General features: G+C 34.9%; 1 pseudogene; it reads right to left on the minus strand.

Annotated features, from left to right (window-relative positions):
* Positions 1 to 18641: 18641 nt before the first annotated feature.
* Positions 18642 to 18760, minus strand: LOC120595889 (uncharacterized; annotated as a pseudogene).
* Positions 18761 to 23830: the final 5070 nt, after the last annotated feature.

Below are 23830 nucleotides of genomic sequence, written 5' to 3' on the forward strand. Positions count from 1 at the left end.
ATATTTAGGTGCTCCTATGTTGAGTGCATGAATGTTTACAAGAGTTATATCTTCTTGTTGAATTGACTTCTTTATCATTATGAAATATCCTTCTTTGTCTTTTGTTATAGCTTTTGTTTTAAAGTCTATTTTGTCTGGTATAAGTATTGTTACTCCAGCTTTTTTTTTTTATTTCCATTTGCATGATATATCTTTTTCCATCCCTTTAACCTCAGTCTATGTGTCACTTTTGATATGAAGTGGGTCTCTTGTAGACAGTATACGTATACGTCGTGTTTTCTTATCCATTCAGCTACCTTATGTCTTTGGATTGAAGCTTGACCCATTTACATTTAAAGTGATTATTGATAGGTATGTAGTTACTGCCATTTTATTTACCTATCATCTATCAATCTATCTATCTATTTATCTATCTATCATCTATTTATTTATATATAGGAATTTGTGTTATTTTTCTCAAGTACTCTCACTCCGCCCTGTGGGAAGATGCATGGTATCTAGGATAGTCATGTGATTTGCCAGCGCAACATGACTCACTTAGTTGATAAAATGTCGGTAAAAGGAGGTGCATGCTGCATCTGAGAAAGCTTTATTTGTCTCTCTGCCACAACCAGAGCAGCATATCACAGGTAGGGAATGTTCTTTTAGCCTGGTTTCCAGAACGAAGACAAATGATAGAAGAGATGCAACCAAAACACTATGGATAAGGTAAACTGTTGTTGTTCTAAGCCAATGGTATTTGGGGCTTGTTTGTTAACAGTTCAAAAGCTGACTGATACTGCCTTAGAACAATTTTCCTCTGCCTTTACTCTCATAGCATAAGATGTTCTTTTATAACGTTCTCCTCTTTTTCCATATTTTATTATACCCTCAACCCACCTTCTACTATTTATTCAAGGGGAAAATATTTTTGAGAACTTTTACTTTGAGGCAAAAGGAAGAAAGAATATGATTGAGATTAGGAGAAAGAAGAAGAGGTAAAAAAGAGAAAGCAAATAAGGATGAGAAGAAGAGGTTAGATTATTATAGGAACAATGCTTTTCAAATGCAGGGAACGGAAAGAAAGAAGGCCACTGCAGAATGAGATGCCCCAGAGCTCCTCATCCCATAACCCAGCAAGCTATCTCCATGCTTTCCTTAAAAACCTCAGGAGGAACCAAGCATCTTGGGTTCTCCAGCAATCACAGCGTGTTGAAATCTGAGTGTAAGTTGTTTCTATCGATGATATAGTGTATTTATTCTTCACACTTCTCTCTCATATAAAATAGTATCTATCCAAAGGAACAAAGGATACCAGTATGATTTCCACAAAAGGGAATTAATGTCTTCGGAAATAAGTCAAAAGAAACTCTAATCTACTATAAGGTCAAATAAACAGCAAATTCAAAGAATTCATTATTAACACAAAATTTCAGAGCCTGTATATAATCAGAATAATACCTAATTATTTCAAGAAGAAACTGTAGCTGCTGCTAAAATTTCTAATCAGATATTATAAAATATCTGTAAAATAATATATAATCTTTTTATATTCCTTTATTTAGTACAATAGAATAGAAATAGAAGGAACATGATGAGATAAATATATAACTAAATTTGGAATTAATGAGATTTGGTGATATAGATGGACAACTGGTATATTATTTTTGTATAATTTGATGAATTATGAAAAATAGGGCAAGAATGTCATTTAGAGAAGACTGAATTTAATTTTGGCTATAATAAATTCAAATATCTTAAAGAATATTCAGGTGGAAATGATCTTTTATTTTTTTTATTTGGGTAGAGAGCTATTTGATGATACCACCCAAAAATGTCAGTGAGGCAATAGGTAAATAAGATATGGACAAATTCTCAAAGGCAACATTTTTTTTGTTTTTGCCAAACTGTCAGATATCTTGCCTACATCTTAAGCTCCACAGTGTGAGAGGTTGAGAATTTAAGCAGAAAACTGTTTAAAAGCAAGAAGACAGGGCCTTAGTAAACAATCAGAGAGAATCTCAGTTAGGAACTCCCAAAAGGGCAGAAGTCCAGGAGTGTGAGTGATTCAGATAAAAATGGAGTGAACATTTTAAAACCTGAAACCCTGCTTCAAATAAGCCCAGTCTCAGGTGGAATTTAGGCAACACAGCTTCCAGTCTGACGGCCCAGCATTGGGTAGGGTAGGCCCTATCTGTAGCCTCTGCAAAAATTCTTACTAAATACCTGACACTGAATCAAATATCACTAAGATTATCAGTAAAAAATAGACAATGGCAATATTTACAATGTCCCAGTTTTTGGTGTCATGAGACATTGACCTTAAAATAACTCTGATTAATATATTAACAAAACAAATGGCAAGATGGTGACTTTCATCAGAAAAATAGAATCTATAAAAAAGAATACAATCAATATCCCAGATCTAATAAATACAATAGCTAAAATTATGAATTAAATACATGAACTTAAAAGCAAATTAGACAGAGTAAAAGAAAAATTAATAAAATGGATTAAGTTAGTTGAGAATATCCAGGATGAAGTACAGGGAGCCCCATTTCCTCCTAAAAGGAAAATACTATGGAGATATATATATCACCAAATATACACACATATATATCTCCATATATGTGTGTGTGTATATATATATATATATATATATATATATATATATACGAGTATATATATATGCTATATTAAACATGGTGAAATCATCAAATATATGTGAAATTAAAGTAAAAAAAGAGCAAAGGAGATAATAGCCTATATTTTTCTGAAATTGATGAGAAACTTCAAAATAGACTAAAAGCACTAATATCCCCAAGCTAGATATACGCAAAGGACATCACATTTTGGCACATCAGAGTAAAACTGATTAAGACCAATAACAAAGAAAAAAAATTAAAGCAGTCAGAAAAAAATACATATTATCTTCAGAGGGTAATTAAAAGACTGACAAATGATTTCTCATCAAAATATGGAAAGCAGAAGACAGCAGAGTGATATCTTTAAAGTACTGAAATAAACTAATCATTGACCTACATATCTATATGTACACAGTGAAAATATCTTGTGTAATTGAAAGCAAAGACATTAAAAAAGAAATCTGAATAAATTCATTGCTGGAAAAGCCACACCAAGAAAAATAATAAAGGGATTTACCTAGGTAGAAAAGAAATGACCTAATTTGAAACTAGAGAAATGCAAGGAATAAAGAGCAATGGAAATATGAGGATAAATGTAAATGATTCCAGATATATCTATAAGTATTAACAGTACAGCCAATAATGATATGTCTTGTGGGGTTTGAAATGTATGTAGAATTAAAATATATTTTAACAGTAATACAAAAAGATGAAGAATCATAAAGGGAGTTAAAATATTCCAAGATTCTAGCATTGTCTAGGAAGTAATAAAAATTTTCATTTACATTGGCTGCAATAAATCAAATATGCATGTTTCAAACTCTTATAGATAAAAGATATATAATTAAGAAGCTGGTATAGAGGAAATATTGAGTAATTGAAAAAATGATTAACCCAAAAGAAGGCAAGAATGGAGAGCAACGGGAAACAGAAAACGAAAAGGAAGATAATAGATATATATATTCACATATATCACTAATTATATTAAATGCAAATGAACTAAACGCTATGGTTAGATGATAAAAATGTCACACCAAAAAAAGAACACCCTAAATAGAGTGTAAATTGATACAATCACTTTGGAAAACTGTCAGTGTCTGCTAAAGCTAAATATATGCAAAACATAACACCCAACAATTCCACTCCTAAGTATATACTTTTAGAAACACAGTCATATATGAACAAAAAGACATGTCAATATGCACAATCATACTGTTTGTAATTTTCTCAACCTGGTCAAACCCAAATATTTATCATTAGTAGAATTATTAAATCTTATTACTGTATATTTATAGAATAAATTATTGTCCAGTAGTAAGGATAAATGGGATACTACTACATACATCATCATGAATGAATCCTACAAGTATAACAGAAAAAGTTACAGACACAAAAAACATGTACAATATGTTTTACTATATACAAAATTCAAAAACAGACAAAGCTAATTCATGATGATTTAAGTGAAAATATTATCTTAAGGTGCTTAGTCCCTGGGAAAAGGACATGGACTTCTCTTTTGGAATCTTTATTTTGCATACACCATCACATTTACTCAAGGAAAATTTATTGAATTGTACACTTATGACTTAGGGTATTATATTTCAATAAAATATTTTCTTATTAAATATCAAGCTTTGCTTAATAAACCCTAATTATGCCTATTAATTTATGTGTAGGGTTAGAACCCAGGATGGGTATAAAGGCAATATTATTGTTTGAGGGATGATCTTAGTTTTAGCAGGTCTGCTAAAAATGTCAGATAGATTTCTAAATTTATTAAGTAGATTGTTTGGAATTTATGTCTATATTAAAGATATAGATAGCTATCTTCTAATTAGTCATTGAGTTGGACATTTTAAGTAGATCTTTTTAAGAAATTTGCAAGCAATTTTTTATGTTGTTTACAAAGTACCATGAGAAGAAAATGTGATGTGTGTGTGTGTGTGTGTGTGTCTGTGTGTGTGTAAAATGTTCTATTTGTTAAACAATGGGACAGCGCTGACATTGCTTTCTGGTTTACATCTAACTAAACTGATGGAACTCTGAAAATTACTTCGCACTCATTGTTGGATTTTAGACAAGAGGATCTTAAGTCTAAGTGATCTGAGAAAATAAACTCCATATTTCTAAGAATCCCTTGGGACAAAGTACCTTTCCTGATCTCTTTTTTCAGATAATCAGTTAATACTTTTTAAAAACTGAAATCTGACTCCTCTCAGCTTGGAGGAGTCTCCTCTGATCACCATGGATCACACAGTATTGTGACCTTTTTAAAAGTCTGAGTGAATAATTTAATTCTGACCAATAAATGTAATAAGTTCCTTCAGCCCAACTCTGCCCTTGCTTGTGGGACAGATTAATAAAGGTGAAAAGTGAGTTACATAAGTGGTGCATTGATTCTTTCAGAAGCCATTGAAATACTCTAACCACTAGGGAAATCATAGAGATAAAATTTGGCTCACTATATGGCCCATCAGGGATAGACTCCTGAATATAGCACAGGAGGGTTCATAACTCCTGTCTTCTCCAGATTCCAGTTAAATGCCTCCACTTTTTAAATGTTTTCACTGAATTATTTTTAATTTCAACCCTAAAGGTGATTTTTTTTTTTTTTTTTTTGGTTGGGCAGGATGGTTGGGCCATGGAGGAATGGTGGGACAGGGGGAGAAATGAAAGGCATATAGTTTATCAAGCAGCATGCATGTGGTTTCATATAAAGCAAATTCTTTACATTGCTTGTTAAGAGACCTAAACATAAGAGTTCAGATATTAATATAAGTCAAAATTATTCATTACATAAAACAATCTTTCTCACAAACTGACACTCAATAAAGATGGAAGATAAGATCAAATAAATTTTTCCTAATTTCCTCAGGAAGGGAAAAAAGATTTTAACATTTCTAATTCATGCCCTCCTGTGTCTCTTTTGTTACTCACACTCAATACTTCTGACACTTCTGGTCACCATATGTATGTGTGTGTGTGTGTGTGTGTATGTGTGTGTGTGTTCCCCACACCGAACAATTCTGTGACAACCGCTGGGTGTCCTATAGTTTAACTCAATTCTGACACTAGTTACCTGGAGATAGCATCAGATCCCACAGGTTAAGTGCTCAGTCCTACAAGACTTCCCTGCTTCGGATACCAAACCCAAGTCCAGGTGATCACCTATGTTTATGACCACAGATGGGCTAAATATTGAAGGCTTCCTTGACCTCCTTCTTAGGTTCAATTAATTTACTAGAGCTTCTCATGGAACTCAGGGAAACAGTTTACTTACTAGGTTACAAGTTTATTATAAAATTATATAACTCAGGAATAGCCAGATGAAAAGATGAATAGGGCAAGGTATGGGGAAAGGGTGTGGTGTACCACCCTCCCAGCCTGTCCATGTATTCACCAACGCAGAAGCTCTCTGAACCCTATCCTTTTCGGTTTTCGTTGAGGTTTCATTACCTAGGCGTGATTGACTAAATCATTGGCCATTGGCGACTGAACTCAATTTCAAGCCCCTCTCTCCTCCCAGGAGGTCTGGAAAGTGAGGCTTAAAGTTCCAACCTTTTAGTCATATGGTTGGTTCCCTTGGCATCCAGCACCCATACTTAGGGACTTCCAAAAGTCACTTCATTAACATAAACTCAGGAGTGGTTAAAAGAGGCTTTTATGAGTGACAAGACACCTTTATAGCTCTTATCACTTAGGAAATTGCAGGGTTTTAGGGACTCTAAACAAATACATATTAATATAAACCACAAAATCACATGCCATCATTCTCTACCCCCATTAATATAAACAGCTGCACAAATGTACAAAACCAAAACAAAACACAAGAATTCCTTCAATTATTAAGAATTCTGAGAAAAGGGAAACTCTAAAAAGCTCTAGTATATCCAATCCAAAAAAAGTGTCTATTACAACTGATTATCACTTTCATTCTGAGACCCTATTCAATGTATATGAGTATTTTTCAAACCACTGCTTTATCTTCCAAAGAACTTGCAGCACTAATTACTTGTTAATTACCAACTATTTCATGGTTACATTGAAGTTCTAAAATAATAATTACTATTAACATATTGCATTCATTTTCTGAGGGGCCCCCTGTGCATGCACATTTTATTAACAGAACTGACATGATTGCTACTTTGCTTGTATGTTTTATTTATTTCCATATAGGTTTGATTCCATTGCCGTTTCTCATTTTTGCCTGTTGTATAATTCATGATTCGTGCAATATTGTAGACGGTATATGACACCCTCCTTTTATTAGCTACACTATAACTTCTATAATCAGGTGAAAATAAAGTTTGGTCCTGGAAGGTTTCTTTCTTTCTTTCTTTCTCTCTTTCTTTCTTTCTTTCTTTCTTTCTTTCTTTCTTTCTTTCTTTCTTTCTTTCTTTCTTTCTTTCTTTTCTTTCTCTCTCTCTCTCTTTCTTTCTCTCTCTCTCTCTCTCTCTCTTTAACAACAACAACTTTCTCTCTCTCTCTCTTTCTTTTTCTTTCAACAACAACAACAATAACTTTTCTTTCTTTCTTTCAACAACTGCTTTCCACTGCTGCTCATGCTATTTCTCTCTCTCTCTGTGGTCTCACTATTGTCTCTGTCTCTGTCTCTCCTCTGTCTCTCTCTCTCTCTCTCTCTGTCTCGTCTCTCTGTGTCTCTCTCCTGTCTCTGTCTCTCTGTCTCTGTCTCTGTCTCTGTCTCTGTCTCTCTCTCTCTCTCTCCCTGTCTCTTTCTACTACCATTTGGCATAAAACATATTTCTAAACCATTTTCTTGACACTTTGAATGTACATCCATGGTTTTAAGTTCCTTTAAACCTCCTCGGATTTCCGAGAGCACTTTAAAAGGCCAAATGGCTAGACTAATTGCTGGAGTTTCTTAAGTCATATTGGTATCTAACTAGAAATTAAAAAATAATAATCCTGTAGTAGTAAGAGCTGAGACAGTAGTCTGACATTAATCAGTAGAAATCTGATGTGATAGAATGTGAACTGCAGTCATTTTTGACAATTCTATCAATTAGTAGGAATTGAAATTTATCCAATAGCAACTATAGTACCACTAGCTCATTGAGATAAATTTTAAAAGATTAAACATAGGGATTAAATCCCCAAACAATTTTAGTTTTTAGGAAAAGAATTCTGGAAAGATTTGGGCAAGAATTCAAATGTTACTTTGACTATAAAATATCCAAAACCAATTTTTAAAAGTATCTGCTTTTCTTAAATTCTCTCAATTTGTATTGAACATTCACTACCTGCTTTACAGTGTGCTAGGCCATAAAAGATAGTCTGACTCAGAGTCTTGAGTTAGGAACACAAAATATGAGAGTAATGCTTCTAACACAGCAAGATAGTTTTTGATGAAAGAATAGTCTATTGGAAAGAGGGTTGAGAAGGTAGCTTAGAGCCAGAATGTGGGGTACATCGAATGCTAGGTAAAATGATTCATTTAGAGCAATAGTTAATCAGTTTCTACCCGGACTGTTCCTATAGCCTCCTAACTGATGTTCCTGTTCTCAGGCTCATCTAACACTCACCCATCCATCAGAGTGAAAGTGTTTTTCCGAATTGTAAATCTGTTCAAATCACTCTGTTCTATACCTTTCTCTGTTTCTCATTTCTTTCAGGATAAAATCCAAACAACTAAGCTAAGCACACAAGGCCATTCATGATATGTCACCTGATTTCTTCGACAGCTCATTTCATTTATACCTACCTAATCTGTCAGCTTCTTAAGTTTCTTAAAAGCATTGTGCTTTCTCGCTTTGCAATAAAGACCCCTCTGCCAAAAAGTCTCTTGATACTGTTTTTATGTATTCTTTTTACCTTTCTAAAAAGCTCCTGAAACATCTTTATTTTACATGTCTACCCTTACAATGACAGTGTAGTTTAAATACTTCCCTGTGCCTACTGCAGAACCATCGGCTTACCTCTGTTTTGACAATTATACTTTTTTTTTTTTTAAATAAATTGCCCCTTACTTAAATGCTTTCCCTAATACTAATAGACTGTGACCTCCTTTGAGGGCAGAGATTTTGACTTTTTATTTAGAAGGCCTACAACACACATTCAAAACTCTGTTGAATAAATGGATGCTTAAGCCAATATGTAGCATGATTTGGGCTGCGCTTTAGAAAAAATAATCTAGCAGCAGTGAGAAAAGATTAATAGAGAAAGGACAATACCAAAATGTGAGAGACCATGAAAAAGTGAGGAGGGCAATGTCACAAACATTTTGTTCTTACCAGTGGCTAATAATTACTAGCGTCACTATACAGGCTCTCCCGCATGAACTCTTTTTATTCTTACTGTTCCAGCTACTACTGATAGCTGAATTACTCCCAAATCAATATTTTCAGTCTTGTTCTGTCTCCTAAATTTCAGTGAGGCACTGGAAAGGAGTAGAAATATGGGGTTTTGATTCAGATAGATCTGAGTTCTTATTGTGACTTTGACATTCATCATTATTTTTACACTAGTCTTAACTAAAATATTTTAAAACTCAAGAGCATAGGCCCTGAGGGAATAATTATTATCATGATTAATTATAAGATATAAATTACGTAAGGTTTACAATAGGGTAATGCTTTGTGTCTGATAGGTTTTCAATAATAGTAGTCATTTCCATTTGCTTACTGGAACGTGCCACCTAGACACCACAGGGGTACATATTTGAGGTTCAATTTACTATATTTCCTCCTCATACCTGATGCTTCTCATCTATTTTTTTTTTAAAAAATAATGGTAAATGTAGCCTCCAGTTTCATAAACCACACATCTAGTGATAATCCAAGACTTCCCCTTGTCCCTCAATTAATTACAAAAAACGAAACCTTTTTGTACTTAAACCTTAATATACCTTGAATATGTCTAATGTCCTGCTCATGCTATCTTTAGTCAGGCTTATCTTTTATCTCCTAATAGTCTCCCTATGTCCAGTTTCAATTGTCCTTCCAATCCTAGAGCCCCAAGAGTGATCTTTCTAAAATGCAAGTGTAATTATGGCAGCCCTAAGCTTAAAATACTTTAATGGTTTCTAATCTATAGAATAGAGTTCAAACTTTCTAATCTAGTCTAAATGCTTAAATCCTTGCCTTTATTATCAGTCTCAAGGTAGGCTCTTCCCTCACTGTACTCAAACCATGATCTCTTCCATATTTCTGATTGTATCATTACTTTCTTGAATTCATGCCTTTGTATAACTACATCCTTCTCTTGATGAACTCTTTACATTTCAAGATTGACCTAAGTGTACTTTTGGGGGTCAATTTCTGAATCTATTATTAAAAGGATATTAATTTTCTCAAAGCATACATTAAAAATGTACATTAAACTGATCCCATGTTTAAGTAAATATTCAACTGAAGTCTATGTGAAAGCTTGCCTATGGCTCATAAGTTGCTGGGTACTTAGGGCTACAATGGTGAGCAAGATACATGTGATCCCCTCCCCAAAACATGCTATGGAAAATGAGTTGAAATACATTAATTTATTGAGTGTAAACTTCCCCCATGTTTAAGTAGACATTGAACTAAAATTTATATGGGAGCTTCTATATGGCTCATGAAGTACTAGGTACTGGGGCTTTATTGGTGACTAAAATACACATGATCTCTTCATCAATGTAGTTACATTTTGATTGATAAAAGAAGGTTCAGCTAAATAAGCTGATCTTAACTTCTGTTTAAATCAGGGGAAAGAGAGATCTTTCAAATGTTTTTAGCTTCTCTCTTATAGTAGACTAGAATAATGAAAACCTTTATTGGGCTCCAAGATTACTAGCTAGATAAATGATATTTGCTATCTCAATGCCAGATTCTTAGGAGAGGTGGATGAAGCAGCACTTCCTTCTGGGTAATATTAGTATAAATGTTGAACATTCCATACAGATATATTATAGCATTCCATCAAGAAGTCTGTTTCAAGCCTGTATCCTAGATTTACAGAACCTCATTTCTAATGCCTGAGGATTTCAGAGTCATGAAAGTTAAGTCAGTGTTTAAAGTTCTGTTCCTTCAAGTCAATTAAAATAATAGTTCAGTGATAATGTTTAGGTAATCCAGGAAAAAAAAGAAACAAGAAAGGCAGGTAGGTCCTAATTACAGTAGGTCACTTGAAGTCAGCCCAGTTTTTCAGGATGGTTTGTCTATCTTCTCACCAAGAGAGAGAATAGATAACTAGCTCTAAGCTATTTGGAGGAAAATAAAACTTCGCAATTCTAATAAATAATGAAAATATTTCCCAAGAGTTTTTGAGCTTATTCTTAAATTTATCTGTTTTGGAATATTTGCCTTTAAGGCAAATATTATATTATATATAACACCAAGGAATGATATATGCTTTATAAATATTTTAGAAACCCTAGGAACTAATTGCTGGGGGGAGAGACTCATTAGTTATTATTTCAACATGAACAAGCCAATGTTGCAGTAATGCCCGTAGGTAAGGTGACAGAAACAATCTGAGAGAGAAACTGAATTAGGGTGTTAGTGTCTAAGTCAGGAATGGAAATCAGAAGCTATTCCTTCTTTGGCAAAGATATTCTTCAGGTACTTTAATATATTTTCTCTATGGAAATATTTCTCAACTATGGCTGCATATTAGAATTATCTGCAGAGTTTATGAAACATGCTAATGGTCAGGCCTCATTCCTAGAGATTCTAGAGTGAAGTTTAGACATTCTGGGGCATGTAACCAGGGTTGAAAACCAGTGCTCTATAGGGTGTTACTTAAACGTGTTTTCTGGGTGCAATATTTTACATATGAAGAACTCATAGTGACACAAAGATCATCTTTCCAGATCTGTGCGACCTGGTTCAGTTTCCCACTTCACGGGATTAACTCACTGCTAGAGTTCATATAACAATTTTCACTCAACAGATATAAGCAAGCCCTAAAATTAGGATTACACAGAGAAAAGTTCTGTTGCTGCTGTTAAAATCCATAGTTTGAGCTTTATCCTCTATTAACCCAAATTTCTTTTCTTAATTTAGGGTCTAGGGACTATAAAAGGTTCTTCTCCTTCTCCTTCTCCTTCTTCCTTTTCTCCCCTCCCCCTTTCTTTCCTTCTCCCTCTTCTTCTCCTCTTTCTCCTTCTCCTTTTTCTTCTTCTTAATTGGAAAAACACAAGATTTAATGTGAGAATTAAATGAGATAATACACATGAAGCACTTAGTACAATGTCTGGCACACAGTAACACTCAATAAATGTTAGCTGTTACAAACATGAAATATTTTTTATTCTGTTTACAGGTGTAAATGAACTAAGCACAAAAGAAAAATATTTTCTATTGCTGTTATTTGATGAATTATGTCCCTTCTCAAATTCATATGTTGAAGTCCTAATTCCCAGTGCCTCAGAATGCAATTATATGTAGAAAAAGGGTGGTTAAATAAATAATTAAAGTGAGCCTTAATCCATTATGACTGGTGTCCTTAGAGGAAGAGCAAACATAGACACAGAATATACAAAGGGAAGGCCATGTGAAGACATAGGGAGAAGATGGCCATCTAGTCAAGGAGAGAGGCCTCAGAAGAATCCAACCTTGCCAATAACCTTGATCTTAGACTTCTAGTCTCTGAAACCATGAGAAAACAAATGTCTGTTGTTTAAGCAACCCAGTCCGTGGTACTTTGTTATGGCAGTCCAAGCAAATAAATAAAATCGGCTACTCCAAAAATTATTCCGGTACACATTTGCTGTTACCCTCCACAACGTTCTTTTTTGAGGACATCCTTTTTTCAATAAGAAGACTCTACTTTTGAGAACTAACCAATTCTTCATCCCTACCCAAGTTGTTTGTTCTGGTTTATGCAATCATAGCTCATCCTTCTGTATATTTGGATTGGCATTTAAAATTACCAGAGTCAGTAATATGCAGTGAGATATTTATAAATCTTCCAGGTTAGAAAAGCTTCCTTTTCCCATGGTGTTATAAAAAAGACATTGTTTTTCTAGTGGACCTGCCCAGGGAATGGCAGAGCTCTGGGTGCTCTGGTAATTTTTGTGTTACCATGAGAAAAAAGTTTGACTGAGGACGTGGCCACGGACAATTAGCACAGAAACATATTCAGGAAAACTGATTCTTAGTTATATCTTTTAAAGCCTCAGTTGAGCTCTGCATGATTGGACAACTTCTGGAGTATTCTATTTTGTGAACAAAGAAATACCCCTTAATGGTTAAGGAGGCTTGAATTGTTTTCTTTTACTTATATATAGAGTCCCAGATAGCACATTTTGTTATTTTAATTGTGAAATTCTAGAGCATACTCTCAGATAATCAATGACCAATGTTACCACGTTATGACTGTACAAAATCCAGGCTCTATGCTGGCCCACAAAGTCCTGCTTGGCCTGGAATCTTACCTACTTCTCAGGTTCCATCTCCTATTACTTTCAGTCAGGTCCATTACACTTCAGACAAATTGGCCTTCCTAATAGGGCAGAGTTAACTTCTACCCCAGGAACTTCATGAGAGCACAGATTGTATTAATTGCTTTCATTAATCTATACTAAGTATTTAGAACACTGCCTGGCACATAACAAGCACTCAGTAATATGTCTTAGATGAATGAGTGACTTAAAAAAATTAAAAAATGCCTAAAAGAGTTTCTATTGGATGTCAACTAACTGTATCTCCCCATTATGATTTTATAAAGACCTGTCAGGCATTTTCCAACTAGAGACGTGACTTGACTTACATATAGAGAGTTGATAGGGGTGGGGCTTTAGGACAATTAACATGCTCTTGCCTCGCATGAGTTTATTTAAAGGTCTTCCAACAAGTCAGGAGAAAGAATAAGAGTTAGTTCTGCTGGCAAGAAATGCTCCTTGGGTATTACAATTTCAAAGGTTTCAAGTGATCCAGTCTTCTGAATCTAACCAAATATCACCAGCCAAGTCTCAAGATTGCAATGTTTGGCAATTACTACTCTGTTTAGATAATAGAGCCTGTGAGACTGAACCCAACTTACTCTGTAATTCAGCAACCCAGTGGTCAGACTTTAAATCTTATTTTTTACTATGTTAGCCTTTAGGTATTAAAGAGAAGAAAGTCTTTTATGGTTCAGTGGTGCTTTAACTATGGCTTAAACTAAGAATTTCAGGATTTTAACTTATAATGCAAATTAAATGCATTATAAGTTAAATGCAAATTAAAAGCACATTCCTTTTTTACTGAATTCTCACACAGCAGTCTATTGCAACAATTCCTTGATATGCTAAAGCTTCTTTTAATAGACACTTCCTTCCAGGTGATAGTACCATAGGAAACAATTATAGTAACTCTTTTGATGCTGTATCTCTTGAGTCATCAATATCCTATTTTCTAATGACATCTAGATCTCATTTCCTTGAAATACAAGCAGGTGAGATAATCAATAATTATATATGTATATATACTTTTTAGGCAGAGTGGGTATTAATACCGGGAATTAGAAGCAGGTGCTTAGGGCATCATTAGAGGGTTGAAGGAGTAGAATTTGGTTAACTTCTCCAATAATGACTCCTGAGTGCGACCACTGAGCTAGTTCAACATTAGAGTAACTGCTTTTGCCATGATCTATTTTTCACATTTAAACCCAGAGTGACATCTTTCGAATGTATTATAATTGCTCTATGATAGACAAAGTCCAAATAATTCAATCGACTTCCTTTGCTCTTTGGATAAAGAATAGAATTCCTAATGTAGTCTTAATAACCCTTTGTAGTGTGGAACCTATATTTTAGCAAGAGCTTCCCTTGTACTGTTTCCCCTAGTTTCCTTCACACTAGTCATGCTGTCTTCTCTCAGTCATTTTTCCTTTTCCTCATGCCATAGGCCTTGGCAATTTTTGGTAGATTTGATGGACTGGCTTGAACATCATCCATCCTACTTATTTTTATTTGTTTTTTTCTTGATTACAGATGCTGGAAAGACAAAAATTTCCTTTTACTAGTACTCTTGTAGCTAGGCTTTATGATATAACTTTGGGTTCCGGCAATTAGATATATGCATGTAAGAACAGCATGTGCACATGTCCACTGTGATAGATAATGTTAAGTATTTTCCTAAGTGAAGTGATTATATAAATTCCGCTTTCACCAGCGGCATATGAGAGATTTAGTTCTCCATATCCTCAGCAATACTTGGTATTAGAGTTTCTGTAGTAATTTCTCATTTTGTTTTTAATTAACATTTCTGTGATTATTGATGGAGTTGAGCAGGTTTTCAAATATGCAATGGTAACTTGAATATGTGCTCTTACAAATGCCAGTTTTAGTCCTTTGCTCATTTTACTATTGCATTTTTTTCCTTATTGGTTTGTATATGTTCTTTTTATATCTGGAGGGAAGTTAGAATGCATTTACATGAATTTCCATGTAAATTTTAAAATTAGTGTGTCAAGGTGAACATTAGCAACAACAAAAACTGTTTTATTTTGATTAGAATGGCGTCGAACCTATAGATGAAAATGGAGAGAAGTGACATCTTTTTAGGGAATTATCTATGGTTTTTTGACCCTTATAGTTTCACAAGAGATCCATTTCCAAAGAAAGAGATAACAAGTAATACATGATAGCACTGCTTCACTCTCCAAGCCAACATGGAGCAGAGAGTGATGGCAGAAGACAGTATTGGAGGCCTTTTGGTCTCTTCTTCCCATGTGTTAACCAGTTTCTAAGGTAAGAATAGAGCCCATTTTTGGTAGAAATTGCTTCACCTCCTCTGCAAAAAGGAGTATGTAATATCGTTGCCCCATTCTTTTTTCACCGATGTCCAAAGAAATCACTCTAATATGTTCCACTGATCTAATGAGAAAACCAGAAAGCATTTAGTCATTTGGAACTAGATGTAATGTATTAATAAAGAGGTTACCTACTATTCTTTCAACTGCCAACCGCTCTTGCATCATTCTGTTTTAACAGCTCTCAATGCAAAGAGTCATGTCGATCCACTTTTACAGTCATAAAATTCTTTGTTTTTTCCATATTTGCAAAACTCTGCATTTTTTATGACCATCTGTTCATTTTCCGTTTCCTGGGATACAGAGTAGAGTTCAATCCCAGATCCTCTATTTTTTCCCTTCTTTCCTTTTATTCAAACAAATTCTATTAAAAAAAAAACACACACACACACAACTTTTTTTTTAATTTAACTCCTGGAAGAGTCCAGAACCTAATAGCATTCCATCTGAAGTGATAGCCACTTATTTCTCTTACATACCATCAAGACTTTCTTCCCTATCTTCCCATGTCCCAGTTCTCATTAACACGGCATCAGATTTCACTCTTGCTGGTGTAATAATTTCTGTCAATCTTCCTTCAATAATTATCTTAATTCCCACAGAAAGCTTTTTATCCTAAAGGTTCAGACACCCATTCTGTGGAAATAATTGTGATTTCTTTTTAAGCTGTCGTGTTTTGTTCACAGTTTTCTGGGCGACTATGAAAAGGATATTAAAGCCAGAACATTGTATAATTAAGACAGGGGCTAGGCAAACACTCTCAAAGCATTCTCTATTCTTTTGCATCTAAGATACTGCCCATATATTCCACTATTTTATTTTACTCACAGATTCCCTGGGACAGACCCTCTTAGCTCTCCTTTAAAATCTGTGGTTCTCAAGCAACTGATCAATTATTGTATCTTTAGCAAAAGGATAAGTGCCAAGCACTTAGATAGGGAGTTGCGTAGTGTTGTCATTAAACTTGAGTGTTTTGAAGAAAGAAAACTTGGGTCTCAATCTCGTTCTATCAAATGATTGTGTATAATTGTCTTAATCAGGGGTGTTAATACACACTGCTGGAGAAAGCTACCTTACAATTTCAGTGGCTTAACACAATAAAAGTATTTATTTCTAGCTCTCATAAAATTCAATTCAGATATTCCTGATTGGGCGGCTTTTCTGAGTGGCTCTACTCCAGATGGCAATTACGAGACCCATGCCTCTTCCATTTAGTGACTTCTGGCATCGCTTAGGTGCTCTGCTGAATATCCACATTCATCTAGCTGGTGAGTGTGTAGCAAACCATAAAACATCACACAAAGCATTTTGGGGCAAGGAAAGAACATTATTTTCATTCACATTCCATTGGATATAACCATATGGACTAAGCTACATGCAAAGACACTGTTAAATTGCAGTCTTCCATGTTCTGAGGGGGAAAAAATTGAATGGTTAACATTAGGAGCATTCCTTTATTAAAGTTTCTTCAAATGTAAGATGGAGCTAATAGCAATATTTATTTCATAGGTTGGTGTGAGTATGTCTCATCATAAGCAGTATGTGATAAATGCTAGTTATTGTACTTGCAAGCACAGCAGTATGGCTTTTTAGACCAAACTTCATCTGCAGTAACATCAAAAGCTCTTGAAATATTGGGAGGCCCAGAGACTGAAAGGGACTTGTGAAAACAATTTACCATTTATAGCCATAGAGGACGAGGTAAGGTGGGTCTGCCTCAGCTGCCACCTCAACAAAGGGCATCTATAGATTGATTACCAGACTGATCCCCAGACCAGATTTTTATTAATGGTTCCTTTCCATTTAAGCTAAAACAAAAGGAGTTCTTGACCTGATATCCTAGATTCCTGAGAGATTGGTTTGGAGGAGGAGAATGTGTGTAATTCTAAATACTTTTTTTCTTGAGAAGAAAGTCCCTAATTTTATCACCCTTAAAAAGGGTTCTGTGCTATAAAAATCAAGAACGATTAGTCTTAAAGGAAGGAGTAACTCACGTCTAAAATTTATTATGTCGTGGCCTGTAATTACCCATGGGCCTTTATTTTGACTGGAGAGAGTGAGGAGACCTCCAGTAAAGCGGAAGGTAGAAGTCTTGCAAGGATCTCCTCTCCTGCATTGTGTTGCGAACTACACCCGTGAAGATGGTGATGTCTTTATTTTGCACTTTTTAAAGGGCGTTTTTTCTGACATTTCTTATAAGGGGCACTGCATTTCTAGACTTCTAGATTTGTCATTGATTTTATCTTTTAAAAATTTGCACCAGTGATCTTTACGTGCTGCTACCCTGCTGGAGTCCATTTTCTTTAATTGAATTATATTGACTAGATGCTATCACAGTCTCTGTTTATCTTACAGACATTTTAGATTCTCTTCTTATGCTACAAGTTTGGATCAGCTGGAGCTCACTTCTCTGCTCCATTGCTAAATGAACTTTCTCTTTTAATTAGTAGAAGACATCTCCAGTCCTCTACGCTCCTAGCTTTCCACACTTCACTCCAGTGGGCCTGTTAAAGTGAGGTTGTCGCCTGTGAGACTGACCTTATATATTGAAAGAATTTTGCTGAATCCAGTATTCACATCAGGTTTAGACTCTATTGGTTATATAATCGACATTATTGAGAAAGGTCAAATCTCATTTTCCAGTGACCAGTATTGGATAAATAAAGATTTGTAATTTTAACTGGATAATAAAAATTCATAGTGACAGCTTTATGGAGATGTCTATAAACAGAAAGGAAAAATGTCTTGGCCAAAAAAAGGCTGATCCCCAAATTTCCACTTTCATCGATCTTGCTCATTCCTCTTGTCCAACATCACCCGTCCCCAAGCCCGTACTTCCCATTTCAGCAAATGCCACTATCATCTACCTGTGTCGAGGCTGGAAACCCAGAGTTATCATTAATTGTTTTGCCCTACCCCCCAAAACCCATAGCTATTAGAAAGTTCTTTTATTTCTACCTTCAAAATATATTTCAAATCTGTTTCTCCATCTCCACTACCACCTTGTTTTCCACACCATGTTATTTCTGCAGGTCCCTAATCCTCCTGGTTAGCCTGTTTCCTTCTGCAATTGCCCACTTGAATCCATTCTTCATGCCAAAGCAGTAATAACCTTGCTCAAATATAAATCAGAGGATGCACTTTCTATTTAAGACCTGACAATGGCCATGACTGCATTTTATTTTTATTTTATTTTATTTTTTAGGTGAGGCAAACTTTTGTTGACTTCATAGATTGCAAGGACCTTGTCAGCTTACAATCCCTTATTTTTTTTATTTTTTACACCCACAGCACCCGGTCTTCCTAGGTAGTCTCCCATCCAAGTACTAACCAGGCCTGACCCTGCTTAGCTTTTGAGATCAGACAGGATCGCGCTTTTTGAGGGTAGCATAGTCATAGACCCCACGACTACATTTTAAATAAAATCTAAACTCTTATGTTGATCTGCAAAGCCTTATCATCTTCTATCTCATCCCTTGCCATTCTATGCTAAGTTCACTAAACTGTTTTCTATTTTTGAAACACACCAGGTCGATTCTCACATTAGGATCTTTGTGTGTGCTGGTCTCTCTACTTGGGATGTTCTTCCCCTTCATTCTCTATATAGCTCATTTATTTTCCTTCTGGGTGTTTCACCTTGCTCTTCTCAGAGATGCTTTTTTTGATCACCTCAAGGACACTCCTGGTCATCTTTACATCTTTTCCTTATGTATTTCCTTTTTAGAACTTATTACAAGCTATAATTTTTTTGTGTGTTTTCTTTACTTTTGCCTATCATCACATTAGAACATAAATTCCTTGAATATAGTGACCATAACTGTCTTGTTAATCTCTTTTGGGAAAAGACACAATGTATATTTTATGAATGAATTGATAGCTAACTTTTTGCATCCTGAGCTCAAGTTCATTCCTTAAACTTCCTTGTGCTTAGTGAACAGTAGTGGAATAAGAATCCAGAAGAAGCATAGCAGAAATAATACTTCCTCATTCATTAAGGGAATGGATTTTTATTCCATGCTCATTCAGTGCCAAGTGGAGTTCTAGATACTAGAGATTCATAGCTCAGAGAAATACATTTTTCTGTCTTCAGGAAGTATACAAACTAGTTCAGAAAAGCAAGCTTCTGCAATAATCAAAGAATTCATATAAATTCGAAGTTGTAATAAATGCTGTAATGGAGAAGAGGTATCAGGAAAGAAAGCATCTTGTGAAGAGGAGAAATGGAAGAGCATTCGGTAAAGGAGTAACATGTGCACAGGTTAGAGGGACGAATGAAAGGAAATAAAGGAAGGCTAGTGTGAGTAAAGTGCTGAGCAGGAGGGACTCACATGAGCTGAGCTGGAAGGTGTGTGTGGACCAGAGGCAAGAATCATAAGACATGAGTATGTAAGTATTTTCTCAAGGCCGGGAGAGAAAAGAAAGAAGAAAGCAGGAGTCAGTAAGAATTGACATGACTAGATTGATGTTTACAAGGAATCAATCTGTTTGCCAAAGTGGACATTATGAAGTTTAGTCAGGGGGAGGTCATCGATAGCTCTAGGGTGAGTTTTAGTGAAGTGAGGTGGATAAATATTTGAATGTATGAAGTCAAAGAGAGAATTAATAGTTAATAAAAGAACATAGCACATGGAGGAAAGTAATTAAGAATCTATTAAATATAAATCTATTATTTATTAGTCAATTTCAGGAGTAGTAAATTGTGAAGTAATTTGCGTTATGTTTAAACAATTGAGCAAGTAATTAATATGGATAAAATGAATTCTGATTATATTTAGCCTTGTTTACTATATTGCATATACTTCAATCTAAAGTTTTCTAGGTGTCCCACTACCAGCATACACAATTAGGCTAAATAATAATCATCAAGATAGTCTTTTGCTATATTCCAAGTATAATGGGTCATAATTTAACTGATCTGGCTTTTAAGACTGCTTCTGGTACATAAGAGAACATGCTTCCTCCTGTGGGGGAGGCTATGTGGTCCTACATATAAATCTTATAGTTTACTTCTCTGTTATATACAAACACTGCGAATCTATAGCTTAAGACTTTTATAGATGTCCCTGTAGGGAAGGATATATTATATTTGTAATTAGAATTGAAAATGAAGATAAGAATTAATCTCTAATTTTTAAAATAGATTCTCCCAGATTTTTCTTTGACCCCACCACAGTCTCTGAGTGACTTTAAATGCATTGCCATCTATGCATGTAAAATTTAACCGTTATCCAAAATGTATAAAAGCGGGAGCATCTCCAAAAACTCTCCATCTCTTTTTCTGCTAGGTCAAATATATCAGATCTAAATTCTTTTGCCATCACTTGCCACAGATAATAGCAAATTCTCATGCCAAAGTCAGTATAAAAGTTTATGATGTTATTGACTTTGCACAGCACCATCAGACCTCAGTATTATTGACATAATGACTCTTTCTTCTTCCTTTTTTTTTTCATTCTACTCCTCAGTTACTCTTTGGTTTATTAGAGTGCCAGTGCTCAGAGCTTTTTATTACATGTCTACAGACTTATTTCTAAGGATGTCTTCCCATAAATTACTCACCAACCATTCAAATGCAGAGCCAGAATATAACAAATATTAAGAAACTGGAAAAAGTCCTAGGTAGAGCACAAATTTCTTCTTGCTATCTGCCTGTTGAGTGTATTTCCTAGTAAATTAAAAAAAAATGAATTTAAAGGAAAATGTCACCTGGCATGTGGTATATCTGTGTCTCATAGCAGATGGCATGGTTCTGCATGGGGAGAAGGATGAAATGCCACATGCATGGCTGGAATGGAAGGATTTTGAGCAAGTGGCATTCCTGGGAAGCTAGCCGGCAGGCTCTGACATTAACGGTTTTATTAAGTTCAGCTGTGGGTTGGAGCAGCTTTGGCTTCTGATGTGTGGTAGTGTCTTAATGGCTGTCCCTCTGGTTCATGCCGGGTGGTGTGAAAAGTAATTGTAGCGGGTGGCAAGATTGATAGGGTTGAGGTGGATGGGAAGATAATGTGCTTTATTTCCAACATTTTCATTTACTCAAGAAGAAAAGGAAACATGGATAAATTACTCAAAGAATAGGATTTGCTTTTTAAAAAGAAATCATCTGAGAAAGATGACACCGTGCCTCATTTTGAAAATTTTCTAAATTATAGTTGCAATGAATCCTGCATTGTATACAAAAATCGCACATCCTACTGTGAAGTCAGAACTGGGAAGGAAGTGAGTTTGCAAACACACTGGCCTTTAAAGAAGCCTAGCACAGATTTAGCAGCATGATATTTGTGAGCATTGGGGTGTCATCTACAAACACCAGGAATAGCTTTTCTCTTGCTTCTATTTCAAATGATTCTACAAAGGGAAGAGATGAAACAGTATGATTAGTTTATTGTGCTGTGTTTACCTGTTGACCACATTACACAGTAATACCTGTTTTCTTTCTAGAGAGGTTGTTCTGATGTTTTCAAATTTTGTCATTTTAAGAGAATCTTGGGTGATAATGGATTGTGCTTTCAGCAGTATATAGTCTGTTTGCTCCACTAATCATTTCCCCCAAAGGACTATAAACAGCATACGTGGACTTAAGTGTAGTCCTATGGATAGTATAAATAGATGCTGCTGGTTCCTGGTTATAGTATCCTCATGCCTTATTACACTAGTGGAAAACAGATTATGCCATCAGAGGCTGATAATTGGGTGTGGAGATAATAGCAAGTTTTTGAATTTTTCCTCTACTACTTGACATCAAACACCACTAACATCAGCTAAAAATCGTGTCTAGATTTCTGTGTCATGAAGCTTTTGTCTACACAACACTAAAGTAACTAGTTAATTCAACAAATTTAATCAAACCAGTTATATATACATGGAAATATCCCAATAACACTTACTATTGAGCTAGTGGTATTAGTGTTATGTCAGCACAGCCTAAGATAAATTAATTTCATTACATATAATGAAGAAATATAGTACAGAAGGCTGTGGAAAGCTATATTTAGATATGTAGCTTTATATAAATTTAAATTTTCTTCTCCACTCCTCATAATTACTTTAATCTCTTTTCTGTTTTACTCCTTTTCGAAGCACAGCTTCTCACATTAATATCTTAAAAATTATGACAAAAGACACAGTTTTCAAAATGTTTATGTTGTTTTACTTCTAAAGTAGAACAATAATTATTTTTAAAGCAATGATGGTTAGATGTAAACAAACTTTAATGGGTATGGATGAACTGCAGTACACACATTACAGCTGACATCCAAAGTGCACCTACCTAGTATATTGCATACTGAATTACATTTTAAGTGGCCTATTTTCTTAGTTATGAGAAATGTGCATTTTCTTACAGTACTACAATATATTTTGCTACATTTTACTTTATCCTTTAGTGAGGCAAAGTTGTCATTGTGGTTAAACATGTTAAAATGGGAACTGGAAATTAGAAACATAAATAACCAAAACAAAATTTGGAGCTTTGGAAAAAGAAGAAAAATCATTTGACTCTATACAAAATGTTCTCTGTTGTTGTTTTAAATTTATTTCTATCGAGATAATTGCCTAGAAATTTAACTCAGACAATTCCACATTATGATTCCTGAGGAGAACCTCCTCAAAACCAAATGCATTAAATTAAACTATAAATCTTCCAACTCTGTCCTGGTCTCTAAAAAGGATAGTTTATTCCCTTCCTTGTACCTTCTCACCCCAACCCACTTCTTTTAAGCACCTTAACATTAACACGACATTAACACGTTATTTCTAACTTGAAGCCACCTGCCTTCATCTTCTCTTTCAGGCAGGTTTTTGTTTGTTGCACTGTCACCAGGTCGCTCCTTGCTGGACACTTTGGCTGGAAATGAAATTGACTAGATAGATAGATGATAGATAGATAATATTGACAAAAATTATAGAGTAATATTTTTATCCTCAATTGATTTCAAGTTCATTAATAACTTTTGGTGATCTCTGAAAATAACCTAACTGGTATTGTAATATAAAGATTTGTAGTTAATACAAGGATACCCTTTAGAGATGCTCAGATTATCTCATGGGAATATAATTCTGTGCCTAGAGTAGATCAAGAGAGCTGGTCTTTATATCTAGCATTTTCTAGTTTACCATTACTATATTAGACATAACTTCCTTTGGTCCTCATAATATTCCTATAAGGTCTTCAGCAAACAGTGACGATTTTTAAAACATTAAAAACAGAAACTATACTTGCACCAAATAATCAGAACAGAGGAGGTAATTAAATAGCGACTAAATGTTCCTGTAGTGGCATTAATTCCTTGGTTGTTAAATGTGAAAGTTCAAGTTTTATGAAAGAAAGGACTAGATAAGCACAGGCGTTGACTAGGGGTAGGGTTGGGAAAGGGCACCTGAAGGGCTCAGGGCAGTAGACTATTTATCAATCAGAATGAAAGTATTTTATTATTTCAACAATGGGTACAGCACACTGGTACATGGTAGTGAAT

The sequence above is a fragment of the Pteropus medius genome, unplaced genomic scaffold (genome assembly GCF_902729225.1).
Source record: "Pteropus medius unplaced genomic scaffold, Ma_sr-lr_union100, whole genome shotgun sequence".
Lineage (NCBI taxonomy): Eukaryota > Metazoa > Chordata > Mammalia > Chiroptera > Pteropodidae > Pteropus > Pteropus medius.